The 16,412-nt window shown below is 40.4% G+C and overlaps 1 long non-coding RNA gene and 1 pseudogene across 11 annotated transcripts in view; one reads left to right on the forward strand and one right to left on the reverse strand.

Moving 5' to 3' along the window:
• Window positions 1-1,265: 1,265 nt before the first annotated feature.
• LOC138423407 (ferritin light chain pseudogene) lies at window positions 1,266-1,802 on the forward strand (annotated as a pseudogene).
• A 1,517-nt stretch (window positions 1,803-3,319) lies between these two features.
• Window positions 3,320-16,412, reverse strand: part of LOC138423711 (uncharacterized) — a 46,949-nt gene continuing 33,856 nt past the window's right edge. For 5 of the 11 annotated variants that reach the window (XR_011250425.1, XR_011250430.1, XR_011250433.1 and 2 more), the window contains 2 exons: window positions 13,146-13,271; window positions 3,320-6,009 (listed from right to left, as the gene is read on the reverse strand). This is a non-coding gene — a long non-coding RNA (uncharacterized lncRNA). Of the gene's footprint in view, window positions 6,010-9,088; window positions 9,277-12,154; window positions 12,294-13,097; window positions 13,272-16,412 lie in introns of all 11 variants that reach the window. The other 6 variants (XR_011250426.1, XR_011250431.1, XR_011250428.1 and 3 more) reach the window with 4 other exon arrangements.

Here is a 16,412-nt window from a genome sequence, read left to right on the forward strand (position 1 = left end):
TCAAGAATCAGACACAACTTAGCAATTAAATCACCACCAATGATAGATCAACAACAAGGATCTTGCAGGTAAAATTTATTCACTCAAGAGGTATTTATTGTATACTCACAATGTGTAAGGCACTAAATTGGTTTAGACTGGATCCTCCCAAGACGCCTACAGTTACTCAGGGTGACGAAATATATAAAAACAACAGAGAGGCTGAAAGACAAGTTGCTTTCACAGTTCAGAAGAGGAACAGATTCCTTTTTAGTAGGACAACAGAAAGCTTCATGGAGGAGACAGCATTTAACCTAGGACTTGCACGAGGAAAAGGAATTAGACAACCAGATGTGGGAGTGAGGAGATTCCCAAAGAGAAGGCCCACTGAAGTCAGGAGGTATAGACAGAAGTCAGAAGAGATACAGAAAACAGAGTCATCTATTAGTTTGAGTGAACTACAATGAGATACTTTTCACTGAAGTTTCCCAAGGAAACTCGAGGTGTTTACTTGGAAGTTCTCTAGGGAAACAAGAAAGCTTCTTTATTAAGATAGACAGTTAAAACAGGAAGCACCCCCTACATATGTATTCTACTCAGTTTTTAAAAGAGGTTATCCCTTGGTAAGGACTTCCCTGGTGGCTCAGATGGTAAAGAATCTGCCTGCAATGCGGGAGACCTCGGCCCAATCCCTGGGTCAGGAAGATTCCCTGGAGCCCCGGAGAAGGGAGTGGCTGCCCACTCCAGCATTCTTGCCTGGAGAATCCCATGGACAGAGGAGCCAGGAGGACTATAGTCCACCGGGTCGCAAAAAGTCAGACATAACTGAACGACTAAGCATGCACATGTCCCTTGGTAAATATTCCAGGTGAAAATATTGTCATTAGATTTTTACGGCGATGATATAAAACCTCCAATGATCCAGAGATTAACAGTTTAACATACAACAGATTTTCACCATTTGTGCCATCCTTTTTTTCTTTATTTTAATTAACTATAAAGCACCCCCACCGCCCCCCCCGCCCCCCGCATGTACCTCTCAGGATGTGGCGAAGATTTTGTTAGTTGATCATGGCATGAACTATCTCATGAAAAGAATTATCCAGTAGCGCACTCATTGGTCCTGCAGCTCTGTCCTTTGTTTCAACAATATATGGACAGAACAGACCCCAGGGACACCCCTTGCTCCAGCCTCAGACCACCCTCCATCCTTTTCAACAGTTGCAACCTTCAGAATCAGCCAATCAACCATCTTTGGCCACTGGAACCAGCCAGTTCTCTGAGCTATGTTCCTTATTACCGATCACCATGAGCTTCCAGGTCATCAGAATTATTCCACCGAGGTGGAGGCCACCGTCAATATACACCTACAGGCCTCCCATACCTACCTCTCTCCAGGCTTCTGTTTCCACCGGGAGGACCTTTTCCGTGAACTGGGCGAGGAGAAACGCCAGGGTGCCAAGCATCTCTTGAAAATGCGAAACCAGTACTGCTGCGAAGCAGTCTTCCAGGACGTGCAAAAGCCATCTCAAAATGACTGAGGTAAAACCCAGGACACTATGGAAGCCGCCATGCCCAGGCAGAAGGGCCTCGACCAGGCCCTTTCAAATCTGCGTAGCCTAGGTTCAGCCCACCCGACCTCCACCTCCGATTTCCTGGAAAGCCGCTTCGTGGAAGAGCAGGTGAAACTCATCAAGAAGATGGGGGACCACGTGACTAACCTCTATAGGCTGACTGGGCTGGTCAAGTATCTCTTTGAAAGTCTCACCCTTAGGCAGGACTGGGAGCCTCCAAGCCCAGCTTCCTTCGGGGAGACCCTCTGATGTCAGGGCTTCTGCTTGAAGCCTCTCTGTGCAGCCAGGAGGCAGTCTTTTTAATCACCGTGGAGCCCTCTCCGAAGCCGTGGACCAAACTGAAAGAAGTTTTTTGCGGGGGGAGGGGGAAGAATTACCCAGGTGATCACCATGATTAGAACATTTGGAATTCCCAGGTGGCACAGAGCTAAAGGATCTGCCTGCTGATGCGGGAGTCGCAGGAGATGCGAATTTGATCCCTGGGTCGGGAAAAACCCCTGGAGGAGGAAACGACAACCCACTCCAGTATTTTTGCCTGGAAAATCCCATGGACAGGGGAGCCTGGCAGGCTGCAGTTCACAGGGCTGGGAAGAGTCAGACACAATTTAGCGACTGATCACGCACACAGTATGAAAATGCAGTTGACATGTCTGTGTTCTAACATACCAATATATTACACTGTTATTTTTATAACCCTTGCATGTACCCCACAAAGACAGGAATGAAATTTTACCCTTAGTCCACTCCACTACATTGTTCTTTAGGAAGTCCAGTAGAAATATTTCAGGAAGGAATAATTAGAAAGAAAAATGTTAGCACTCACAGTCTTTCATTTTATATATACATGTTTTTTTTTAATATATATATACAATTTTAAAATAGATTAATTCTTGCAGTCAATTACCTGGGTCAACTATAAATCATCTTGAATGGTAAAGCTCCAATTGTGACTTGTTATTTGTTCCATTAGTTTAAAAAAAAGAGTGAAAATAGAACAGAAATCAGGCACAATTCTTTCTGGGCAGCCGCTATGCAGTTTGTTAAAGTTCTTAAGCATGACCTTTGGGCAAAGGCAATAATACAATGACCCAGTACCCTCCCTGGGGCTTGTTGTGAGAGAGTGTATCAAACAAGCCTTGTTTGTAAAGTGATAGAGGCCTGGTATCTGCTGCTCTGTGAGAACATCATTTACCCAGATTAGATTAACAATAACTAATTGGGGCTATTTCCAATTTTGCAGTATCACAGGTTGGATTTAACAGATGAGCTAGGTCATTTGCTAATGAGTTGCCTTCATTATAGCATTTGGCAGAGGAATTTTTGGCATCACTTGATGGTCTGAGTAAAAAGTCGTGTGTGCTTAGGTCTTAGGTAAAATAAAAATTAGGAGAGACTGTTCTTTCCTTTAGCTAAAAAATAATCCCAAAACATAATTTTAAAGACCAAAAAAAGTTATTGAGCTAGAAAAGGTGCCTAGGAAAATAATAAAATTCTTGAAACTTATATTATATTGATTATATTAATTATTCAAACTTATATAGAATACTTAGAATATGCAAATAAAATGTGTGAAGGATGGAAATAAGAAGAAAGGACTCAGAAGTGTGAAAGAGAACATATAAGAGAGCTGCTGAAGTAGTTAAATCTGGTCAGAGATCTCAGGAAACTGGTCAGTGGGTGAAAGAAACTTCTTTGAACATCTAGGCTTTAAATGATTATATATTATCTTAAAAATTTCTGGAATAACTTTTGACACATTGTTCAAGTGCTCTTGTAGGGTTTGCTTTATTATTATTTTTATTCATGATGAGCTTACTTCAAATCAATTTTTGCAAGCTGTTGGATTACAAATGATAAGTAAAAAAAATAAATACATAAAACCCCATAAGAAAGCAGTTGGAGTGGGGTGGGCTAAGGGGGATTAAAACAAAATATTTCACTGCTCTGACTTTTACTCATTCCTTTTTTATAGTCTACATCCTAAACCTCTTAGAATCTCTCTGCAGATTTCATAATTTCAGTTTTACCAAACTCATCCACCTTGTAATTATGAATAGATGGACGCAATTAACTGAATCACTTTGAGAGAAGGAAAAAAATACCCTATTTAAGGCTAATTAGATGAATCATGAATGCCTGGAAGAATGCATTTCAATAAGGTGAAAAACTTTGGATAAAAAATTAATGAAGTTTCCAATTGCATTTGACCACAGAGAATATTGATAAACATTCATTCCATGCAGATGATTAAACTGTATTGATTTAGAAACTCAAAAGTATCAACACCACCATTGCCTCCAGAGGAGACCTGATTGCACTTACATGTCACATTCATAAAAAACATGGTGCACTAATTGGGAGTCTCCCGCCATCTGCACACTTGCTTCCAGGCGCACATGAAATGATCAATGGGAAAGCAGGGTCAGTCCAGGCAGACTGTGAGTGAAATTAAAATAATAAAATGTCTAAACATTTAACTGCAAATAGGAAATCTTTATACCCACCCACACCCTATTCTGTAGCATAAAGCTAAGGCACAATTATTCATATACCTCGAGTAATTTGCAGGCTCCATACAAAATCTCATTTAAAATAAGAAATTGCTATTTCTGCACATTTATTCCACCAAATGCCAGCTAATTGCTGCAATGGCCATTATAAAGAATAATTTTCGCTTAGTGAAAAAAAAAAAAAGGAATGAAGAGAACATTTTCTGGTTTTGTTCCACTGCGAAGGCTCTATTCAGTGAATGCTGAATGCACAGCGTTTCACTGCTACATTTATTATGCTAAGAGGTCAAGTATTACACAGCATCTTGTATTACGCTTTGCATGCTAAGTATTTCACTTCACAAATTGACCCTCCGGTGTACTTACTACATAATGCTTTAAAAACCCAGCTAAAACGCAGGACAATTAGCAATACTTTCACTCCCAGTGAACAATGGGGACACCAATGTAGGTGATTGCATTTACAGTGTAGCTTTCTTCACAAAACATTTTTGACACATTAAGGTACTTTGGAATTGTGCAGTACCAGTCCTCTCTTGTGAATGGCTTTCCAGCATTTGCAGAGAGAAACAGTTACTGTATGTTAGCGCTTAATTGAAAAGAATTCAGCCGCGGCCTATGAAGCACCAATTAGGGTGATATTATATCATAAAAAGCTGTAATATCCATTTTCAGACTTGTGCATCAGCCAATACAAAGTAGGACACAATTAAAAAGGTATACAGTTTAAACTCTTGAAACTGTTAAATTTAATTAGGAGTTCAGTATGGGGGAAAAAAAAGTGGGGGTGGGGTAGAGAGAAAAGGAAGTTCTCTGCAGAGCCCGAGGGCCCACAGGCGCTAGTTGCCCAGGAGGACGGCAGAAGATGCTCCTTCCTGTTTAAAACACCTTTAGTTAATACAAGGTATTTGCTTTGCCCCGTGACTATTTCTTCAGGTCAGATGAATATTCATGCTTGTTGTTGGGAAGTGCTGCTTTCTAGTAATTCTGGTATCTGCTGGTGCCTGCAAGGGAGAGAAGGCAGAACCTGCTCTGGCCAGGGAAGTGGGAACCCGGTATTGATGGGTCTCTTGCCCACACAGATCAAACACAATTAAAAGGGAGTTAAATGGATTGCTTTTCACGAAGAAATTCACAGATAATTGTGAAATAAAATGGACATGGCCAGATCAGTATAAGTGTCTTTGCAGGCTTGGCTCCGAATGTAATGTTTAAATATAGGAACCTGCATGAAATCCCACGTTGAGGTGACAGCCGGCAGGTAATTATCAGTAAAACAACATTATCAAAGTTCTAGTGCATAGCATGTTTGATGGACTGGAGTGCTTCTCCTTACAAATCCCACTAATATCCATTTCAATCTGTTTTAATATGTTCACAAGTTGGGGCTTATTTTGAATTCCACTGGGTAAATGAGGACAGTACACTTTGAATTTGCATACTATACACTTTTCTTTCATTTATAGAGGGTTTCCTGGGTTTTTTTTTTTTTTTAAGGAAACTGCTAACATCCAGGATCCAAAAACATTCCTTCCTTATAACTAGATTGAAAATATAAAGTAGCTTGTTTATTCATTGTATTTGTTCCATTTGAAGGTATATAACAGATCTAAGAAAAATGGTCTTTATTATGTTCAAAGAAGAAAAAAAGTGATTTTAATGATTTATCAGTGATCATGCAATTTTCTAAGGTTTCCAAGTGTTGAAAGGTTAATTTATTATTTTTCAAGTCTGTGTTTGAAAACTGCTGGTAAAAAGTCCTCATCTCTGATTTGGGGAGGTTTCTCTTCAATCCACAGGTCACTCCAGGCCTTTTTAAAGTTCCACCTCTATCCTGTCCAACAAATAAGCAAAGCTGAAGTGACATTTTATTGATGAGACAAGTTTGGGATGATCTAAAACCAGATATTCCATGTTCCCTTCTTTCTCAATCAAGTCTTCATGACCTTTAAAAAAATCAGCAAACAGAAAAGAGGTATCCATTAAAAATCCAAGGATGCTCCCCCTCTCAAACCCACTCTGAGTCCCAGATAGTTCAGAAGACACAGTCACTACTTTGGAGCAATATCTGATATTCACTTTTGTTTCTAATGCTTTGAATTAAATTAAGACATTAATAAAATAGTGATAGTATTGTGGAAGTCTGCAGTAAGGTTACATTAAATTGTACACACTGGTTTTGTTTTATTGGTTGTACATATAAAGAGAGATATTTTTACTGGAGATTCTGCCTTTGAAAGCTGGGTCAGTCAGCAGATTCTAAGGTAGTACTGGTATGAAGATGTCTTCTCCTTTAGTGAAAGTGGAACCAACACATTTGATGAATGTGAGTAACATGTAAGGAATTTTAAGGGATGTGATAATGCTTGAGAAACTACCTAGGAATTAAATACTGAACAGTCTAGATTCTAGACCTCTCTGCTGCTAAGTCGCTTCAGTCATGTCCAACTCTGTGCGACTCCATAGACCGCAGCCCACCAGGCTGCAGCCCCCCTGGGATTCTCCAGGCAAGAACACTGGAGTAGGTTGCCATTTCCTTCTCCAATGCATGCATGCATGCTAAGTTGCTTCAATCATGTCCGACTCTGTGCGACCCCATAGACGGCAGCCCACCAGGCTCCTCTGTCCCTGGGATTCTCCAGGCAAGAACACTGGAGTGGGTTGCCATTTCCTTCTCCCTAGACCTCTCTATCCAACCCAATTTCTGTGTTAGATCTCCCTTCCAAAATGAACAAGATGGGAGGTTCAGTTCATAGGTTTCAATGACAGTTCAGTAGCTTGTTGTATTAAGATTCTTCTGAGATGACAAGAGATTTTACAAATGTTTTCCTGAGTTCATTTTCTGACTAACGGTATTTCCGAAATTCTCACCCTCTGAGGGGGCTGATAGAATTAAGTATCCTATGTGGTCTGAAACTGATTTGATGATGAAAATTGCTACTGAGATACTGAAAATCTTTTTTTTTTTTTTAATGGAAGACAAATGTCTCTTCCTCCACTAATCAACTCTATCAAAAAGGTACAAAATGGCTTAGGTGCCTGTACCTCACTTTTCCTTTCATTGTAGTGTTTTATCTTTATATCCAGAGCTCATTCTACCCTACTACTCAAGAAATCATCAAATGTTCATTCACTATAAGTGCCCATCTATACTATAAAAGTAGTAGGAGAAATAGAAGTATACCAGTTGACTTGGGGACATCTTCTGGAGGCATTGCCCAGTGAGAGGAGTATATAATATGATGCTATTTTTCAAAAAGGAAAAAAATTAAAGGCCCCCAGAAGCCCATTCATGGGAATGTATATATATACATATTACTGTGTACCTATATATCCTTACACAGGATTACATGATCGTAGATTAAAAATATGCAAAGATGTAAGCTAGTTTGATAGCAAGGGTTGTGTCACAGGTAAGGGTAGCAGGAAAAGAGATGAGAAGGAAGGAGGTATGAAAAGGAAAAGGAAAAAATAGTCTGCACAAAACCCCAACATTTGTGCTGTAATCCCATTCATTTGTTAATGCAAAGATTTACATATAATGTATGCATGCATGCTAACTCACTTCAGTCATGTCCGACTCTTTTTCCAGGCTCCTTTGTCCATGGAGGGCTTCCCGGCTAGCTCAAATAGTAAAGGTTCTGCCCGCAAAGTGGGAGAACCTGGGTTTGATTCCTGGGTCGGGAAGATCCCCTGGAAAAAGGCATGGCAACCCACTCCAGTATTCTTGCCTGGGTCGCAAAGAGTCAGACACAACTGAGCAACTAACACTTCACTTTTGTCCATGGGATTCTCCAGCCAAGAATACTGGAATGGGCCGCTCCAGGGGATCTTCCCGACCCGGGGATCAAATGTATATGTACACATAATTTCTAATTATAATAAAAATACAAATTTGATGGTATAAGAACAAATGAAACATTCCAACCTAATGGCACTGACTATGATTTAGGCTTTTAGATTGAGGGAAGTCAATCAGAAAAGTCCTCACCTAGCTCAGTCTCCAAAGTTCATTACAGTTGCTATTAGCTAATCATTGCTTATTAATGGCTCATTTTTATTTAAGGGCTCTTTTTTTTTTTTTTTTCTCTTTCTGGCTGTGTCGGGTCTTAGCTGTATCAAGCAGGATTTCCCGAGTTGTGGTGTGCAGGCTTAGTAGTTGCGGCACATGGCATGTGGGATCTTAGTTCCCCAACCTGGGATCAAACCCTCACCCCCTGCATTGCAAGGCAGATTCTTAACCACTGGACCACCAGGGAAGTCTGTTCGTAATTTTAATAATGATGCTTTCACTTGCGTTTTCTTCTAACTGATAAGCCAAGGCAAAGATTTGTAGCAGAAATTGACAGACATCTGGACTGGATCTTCCATAGAAACGTTAAAACCACTTGTTTTGCAGCAAAGTAGACTCAGCGAAGCTGGGAACCTGGCTGTGGCCTAGAAATTTTAATACAACTGTTTTTCTTTAATTGTGGACTTTGTTACCCCTGCAAACCATTTTCAGCCTCTAGTCAACCATACTGCAAGCAGAGATGCCCTAAAACAATTATTTTTAAAAATTGTTACAAAGCAATTTTCAAAAACTGGAAGCTCTTATTCTTAATAACAGGTATCTGATGTCTCTCAAGGTTGCCCAACATTTCAAAGTAGTGAAGATGCCAGTAAAGAAACTCATCGATTTCTGGTTCCCATCACTTGCCCCTGATTATTTGCCTAGGCTTCTACAACCAAACTGGTGAGACGGAGAGAATACGTGTCAGACGAATGCCCGCTCCTCAGTGACTTGAGGCCAGTCACTTTCTCTCCCTCCAGCCTCGTGTCTCATGTGTTCCCTAACGTAAGACCTCAGAGAAGCCTGTTCTTTTACGTAATAGCATTTATAATAACTTGTAGTTATATTCTTACAGGTTTATTTGTTTAACCAACAGTCTTCTCCACTAAGACATAATCTCTATACAGATAGGGACAATATACTAGTACCCCGACACCCAGCATAGTAGCTGACACATTTGGTTAAAACCTCACTGATTTAATTGGTGAGTGAATATATGAGAAAAGTGATCTTAAAGTATCCCCTTGATTTTTATAGTTTATGATCCTCTAAATGCATGAAACTGATTTTTTTAATTGGACCATAATTCCATCATTCTCCTCAAATATCATCTAGTAGATTAAGCACCTAAGTGAGCTTGGTTCTTTTCTGCACATTTGCTCTGAAAAACAAAAAAACAAAACAAAAAAACTTAGACCTATTCACAGTAGTCCCATATCTCTGTAGGGGGTCAGGAAGATACCATTTCTGCTGACTTTTGTTGTATCTTAACAGAACTACAATTAGTGCAAGATAGATACTTGTTGTATGTCCAAAAAAATGCTCCACCTTCTCTTGTTATTTTGTTTCTGGATCTTAAAATCCTAATAGTAATCAAAGCATTCCTAGAAGGAAAGGATTCCTAGGGGGAAGAAGACTTAGAATTATCTAGTTCAGTGATTGCAAGCCATATTTTAGAAGTGGAACCCTATTTTATGAAAAGAAATTGTCTGCATAAATTCAATATTTCTACGTGTTAAGGGAAGGGAGAGAAAAGGAAAGACAGAGAAGGGAGGAGGAAGAGAGGAAGGAAGGAAACAGAGAAAGAAATGCTCTGTCCTGGTTGCTGTGAGAAAGGGAACTCCTAGCCCTGCCCCTCAAACTGCTTCCTCCACCACCTTGGGTTCCTGCTGCACCACCCTCTCTGCCCTCTCCACCTGCCCTGCTGGTCCACAGTGTCCCTTAAGGTACCATTAAGACCAGTCATTACAAATAGCTTGAAAGCCACAAGTTAGAACAAATACCTCCTTTTTTAAAATTTATTTTTAATCGGAGGATAATTGGTTTACAATCTTGTATTGGTTTCTCCTTTTAACAAATAAGGAAACTGAGACTTAATGGCTGTCACGTTCCTCTTTAGTATTCCAAATCCTTCCTTCCAAAAGTCAACCCCATTTTCTTTTTGTTTCTTGTTAGCAAATTACTCTGTACATTTATCCCCAAGATAATTTTAATGGACTCCAGATCATCATGGTTCAGCAGATTCTTCCTTTTAGGTAAACCACCATAATTTAATTTTACTCATATAATTTTATTTCAATGAAATTTTCAAAAATGAAAATTTTTTACATCTCATAGGCACTGCTTTCCTATTACAAAAATATACAATTTGTTTTCAAATAAAAACAACGTTGACCTTTATAATCACAAGTCCAAATTTTAATCATGTTCATTATGAAGATACAGAGAGAATTAAAAGAAGGTATCATTTAATATTGTCAAAAGAAACAAAGATCTCCTTATCCAAATAAAGAAGATGTAGATATGGTTACTTAACAAAGCAAAAGCTACGTCTACCAAAGCACAGACATGAAGTTATTGATCTGGACTTGGCACAATGACAAGCTACTCTCAAATCTTCCTCTTTCCAATTAATGTGTCTCTCTTGAACTGATTGAAAGCTGTTTGATAAGTATACTTTTTTCAAGATGGTGTGCTCGGTTGGGGGTCTTTCTATTAAACTGAAATTCCATCATTAGCTTTGACTACTACCAGCTGCTGTATAAATTCTGTGTTGATGTAGACCTCCACTGGTATTCCAAATATTGCAGGTGAATCTCTGACTCCAAAATCCTCAATCATGCAGTATGAATAATTAATAACTGATAAATGCAGAATGGAAAGAGCTCTCATTAGAAGAAACTGTGCTAAGTCGCTTCAGTCCTGTCTGACTCTTTGCAACGCTTGGGCTATAGCCTGCCAGGCTCCTCTGTCCTCTGTCCATGGGATTCTCCAGGAAAGAATACTGGAGTGGGTTGCCATGTCCTCTTCCAGGAGAAGACACTGTAGTAGGGTCTTAATCCCATCTCAGCTCCTCAGAACATTGAACTAAATAGGACTTTAGTTGTGGGCGGGGAAGGGGGTGGAAAAGGCATTTCTAAATCTCTCTACTTCCTAATTTTGCCCTATACCTGACCAGAAATGGAAACATTAGGACACAAGATGAAAGGATTTAGTTTTGAAGCAAATTTAAAGACAGAATCCAGGATTTAGCACGGTCCAACTAATGCTTATGTGAGCATGCTAATTCCTGACCAATTCCAAAGAATTTAGGGCTCATACCAGCCATAATTGTTTACCCTTCTAAATAGTTTACAGTTTGTCATTATTTTAACACAAAAGTGAAACTTTTCCATTGATGAATCTAATAATATATTTATGAGATAAATGGTAATAATGCAGGACAGAAGACTTTTAGGAAAGTTCTTTGCAATGGTGAAATTATAAAAAAACATCTACTTTATATATGAGGTGTGCCTAGTGAGACTTTTCCTAACTATAGTTGGTATGTTCAGGAGATAAGTTTTAAGTCATGATAAACTTCAATCTGTGAAATAATAAAATATATTAAAATGAACCATGCCATGATAGTACAGTGGTAGACAGCAGACTATTCTGGAGCTCAATTTCTGAGCCCCAATTTCCTCATCAGTAAAATGGGAAAAATATCAGTATCGGTCTTATGGGGCTTCCCTGGTGGCTCAGATGGTAAAGAATCAGCCTGCAATGCAGGAAACCTGGGTTCAATCCCTTTGTTGGGAAGATCCTCTGGAGAAGGGAATGGCAACCCACTCCAGTGTTCTTGCCTGGAGAATCCCATGAACAGAGGAGCCTGGTGGGCTACAGTCCATGGGGTTGCAAAGAGTCGGACACGACTGAGTGACTAAGCGCACACACACACACACACACACACACAGAGGCTCGTGAGGTTCCTTCAAGCACTGAGAGAGTACCTGTGTGGTAGTTAGCATAGCACAGTGTATTCATGATTATGTAATTCATGCACAGGCATATAACTAATAAAACAAAGTTGAAAAAAGTTTAAATCTAATATGGATGGACAAACAAAAAAATGTTAAGTACCAATCCATAATTTGTGTTTTACTAGCTGATCATTGTGAGATAGTAACCTGTAAGATAAACTGCATTAGTATTATTCACCAAACAACTGACACAACTTGTAACTCCCCCTCAGTGGATGAGTATTTGATGATAATTACCTCTTATTAGTCAGTGGTAAGGATGACTGCATACCCAGATAATCAAAAAACTCCTTTTCAGACCATAGGTTCATATTAACATGAAGCCAATATAGAGGAGAAAAAAGTTCTTTCTAATTTACTTCTACTACACTCGTAGCTGAAACACAGTAAAAACAGGTATAGATTAGACTCAGGAAGAGCAAGAAGACTAGGTAAAAGGATTTACTGTTCCACGGGAAGAGAATCTGCCCAAAAATGAAGCCAGTGCGTTTCTTTCAGTGAATATTCTTATTGGCAACACCTCGGCTTCTGATGACTGCCTTATCTGTGACGGGCCGCTGGAAGCAGTAGGCAAGCACCATCTCTGGACTTGGCACAGACAGTGAGACAGGGAGGGGTCTTGCTTTTCCCTCTCCTTGGGCCTGTTCTGGGTAGATGGAGTATCAGCTTTCATGCCTGTGATAATATGCTAATATGTTCACCCACATTAGATCTCTTCAGGAGTGAGTTATAGCCTGTCTCCTGTCACGGCCAAGAATGGAAGGGCCAAAACCATTAAATGAATAATAGTAAGCACTCACTGGAGCTTCCCAGGGGGCGCTAGTGGTAAAGATCCACCTGCCAATGCAGGAAACGCCCTGGGTTTGGGAGATCCCCTGGAGAAGGAAATGGCAACCTACTCTAGTATTCCTGCCAGCAGAATCCCATGGACAGAGAAACCTGGCAGGCTTCAGTCCATGGCAGGCTTCAGTCCATGGCAGGCTTCTCTGTCCAGGGGATCACAAAGAGTCGGACAGGACTGAACGTCTGAGCACCATCGCTTTAAACACTCACTATATGTTTTTTGTTACTATCAGTGTTATCTTTATCTCTGGCAGGAATGAGGCAGACCAGCAAGGATTTGTTCCTAGAACCAAGAATGGGCTCTCTCATGTCAAAGAGGCGGACCATCATAGGATACCTGCAGTGGAGGGTGGTAGGCGAAGGTCTGGTCCCATGAACACAGTACCTGCAGTTGATGGTGACAGACAGGCAGCAGATGGTGTCTGGGAGGGCAGATAGCCACAGGCAGGGCCTGTGCTTTCCAAACACGATTCCAGGGAGACAGGAGATCTGGTAGTGCCACTCATTACCCCTGATGATAAAGGGCAGGATTAGTCTGAGACTTGAGGCTGGGAGACAGGAAAGTGACATGGGAAAGGTGGGTCAAGAGGGAAATGGGGGAAGAAGTTAAGGAACCAAGAAGGGGGTTACAGTGCATTTCTGAGGGCAGTCGCTTGGTATTATGAACTGGAAGAGAGGAGGAAATAGGTTATAATATAGAGTTTTAGAAGGAATGAACAGGCTCCACGTTTGGTCCAGGTGAACACTGGATGTCCCAGCTGGTCCCCACTGATCTTTTCTCCCTTCAGTCTATGTAATAAATGTTAATTCGGTCCTGATCCTTCAAATGTGATTGCCCTAAACTCATTGGAGGTCCATCCATGTTGTAGTTTTAACAGTTTAGGTAAATCTTAAGTATGCATGTCTCTCTTAGACCATAAACTTTTAGAATATAGGGATCAGATCTATATAGTTCTTTCTGAATGGTGACTATGTGAAAGCCTTTGACTGTATGGATCACAACAAACTGTGGAAAATTCTTAAAGAGGTGGGAATACCAGACCACCTTAATCTGTCTCCTGAGAAACCTGTATGTGGGTCAAGCAGCAACAGTTAGAACCAGACATGGAACAATTTGGACTGGTTCCAAATGGGAAAGGAGTACGTCAAGGCTGTATATTGTCTCCCTGTTTATTTAACTCACAGACTACATCATGCACAATGCCAGACTGGGTCAATCACAAGCTGGAATCAAGATTTCTGAGAGAAATATCAACAACCTCAGATATGGAAGTGATACCACTCTAATGGCAGAAAGTGAAGTGGAACTAAAGAGCCTCTTGATAACGGTGAAAGAGAAGAGTGAAAAAGCTGGTTTGAAACTCAACACTAAAAAAAAAAAAAAAAACACAACTAAGATCATGGCCTCTAGTCCCATCACTTCATAGCAGATAGAAAGGGAAAAAGTGGAAGCAGTGACAGGTTTTCTTTTCCTGGGCTCCAAAATCACTGTGGATCGTGACTGCAGCCATAAAATTAAAAAATGCTTGTTCCTTAGAAGAAAAACTATGACAAACCTAGACAGCGTATTCAAAAGCAAAAACATCATTTTGCCAACAAAGATCCATCTAGTCAAAGCTATGGTTCTTCCAGTAGTCATGTACAGATGTGAGCTGGACCATAAAGAAGGCTGAGTGCCAAAGAATTGATGCTTTCAAACTATGATGCTAGAGAAGACTCTTGAGAGTCCCTTGGACAGCAAAGAGATTAAATCAATCAATCCTAAAGGAAATCAACCTTGAATATTCATTGGAAGGACTGATACTGAAGCTGAAGTTCCAATCCTTTGACTACCTGATGAGAAGAGCTGACTCATTGGAAAAGACCCTGATGCTAGGAAAGTTTGAAGGCAGAAGGAGAAGAGGGTGGCAGAAGATGAGATGATTAGATAGCATCACTGAATCAATGGATATGAATTTGAGAAAACTCTGGGAGATAGCAAAGAACCAGGAAGACCGGCATGCCGCAATCCATGAGGTTGCAAAGAGTCGAACATGCCGTAGCAACTGAACAACAACAGGAAACAACTGAACAGTGTGTAACATTACAAACAAATAGATGATTAGTATTTTAAATATAAGGAAGAGGATGCTCCTTACAAAATATACAGGATGAATGAGTCAAAAAGCCCCCCACTTTGGTGATAACATCAGTGGGACTTGAAAAGTTAGTGCTGTGCTGGTGAGAAAACAGCTGTATCACGTTCAATCGTTAATATGAAACTAGCTTTCTTCTTCCTCTGAAAATGTTTAACATGTAGTCTCACTTCTAGAAGCCTGGTGTAGGGAAATGATCAGCAACAGGAACAAAGATTTGTTTGTAAACACAGGAGCACCTAGATGCCTAACAGTGGAAAAATGGCCAAGTGAAGTTTGGTATATCTGTAAGGTGGAACTGTCTAGCAGTTATCAAAAATCATAGTCAAAATAGTAACATTAAAATAGCAAGTGAAAAGAATATATGCAGTATGTTTTCAACTATATTTTTCCAAAAGCATAGAAATATTGGAAAGAAATATACCAAAATGCCTTAAAAATCAAAAAAGTAGGAGACAGAGAGGAAGTGATAGCAGAGAAATGTTTTGAGGGTGAGCGGTGAGCGAATGGGCGCTAGGTAAAGGGAAACTCAGGCTTTAAACACCTACTGTGTGCTGATTCAGCTTTAGGGTCACATGTCTAGCTATTCAGTGGACGCTCCCAGCTTCTTCCAACCTCAAATTCAGCATGTTCCAAAGTGAACTCATCTTCCCCCCAAAACTACCCTAGTTTCATGTCTGTGTTGGTAAATGGGACCACCACCAAATCCAGACACTTTTGAGCTTTTGTGACTTTTTTTTTTTTTTTGGTCAGTACTGCTCAGCTTGTGGGATCCTCGTTCCCCAACCAGGAATGGAACCCAGGCCCGCTACACTGAAAGCGTGGAGTCCTAACAACTGGATGGCCAAGGAATTTTCCGAGCTTTAACCAGTCTTTCCTCTCTCCCTCACCCATGAGGCACTCTCCTTGTCCACTGTGGCACTACGTTCAATTGATAACCTACCATCACTCTCCTGTATGCTCATTCCGCCACGGCCCCACCACTGTCTCTAGTCTATCCTTTGAAATACAGTCCAAGAGATCTTTCTGATGTGCAAGTCTAATTATGTCAGTCTTTTCTTTAAGACTTTTTCCATAGATTGCTACTTTCCCTAAAATAAAGTCTAAACTTCTTAATGCGGCTTGCAAGATCCTCTTCAAGTTCATTTTCAACACGCCCCTTCTGCACACCCCAGCCCAGTGATACTTCCTGCTATTCCCCCCTGTAGGTACCCTCTTCTCTCTCTGGCTGTTTGTGGGACTTGAAACACCATCTCCTAGCTTTCTGGTTAGACTATTTCAAACCTTTAGATCTCAGCTTATCACCATTTACCCAAGCTCAGGTTAATAACCTTCTTATGTTTAAGCTGTTCTCCATGGGTCTGCAGTGCCTGGCAAAATCTGGCACACAATGTGCTCTGTATTTGTGGGGCTAATTCACATCACCAAGAAGTTAATTTATCCAAGGACATATAGCCAGTAAATGGTGAGTCACAATTTAAGCCTAAGTCTCTCTCATAGCACACTGAACAGAAAAT

The sequence above is a fragment of the Ovis canadensis genome, chromosome 18, assembly GCF_042477335.2.
Source record: "Ovis canadensis isolate MfBH-ARS-UI-01 breed Bighorn chromosome 18, ARS-UI_OviCan_v2, whole genome shotgun sequence".
Lineage (NCBI taxonomy): Eukaryota > Metazoa > Chordata > Mammalia > Artiodactyla > Bovidae > Ovis > Ovis canadensis.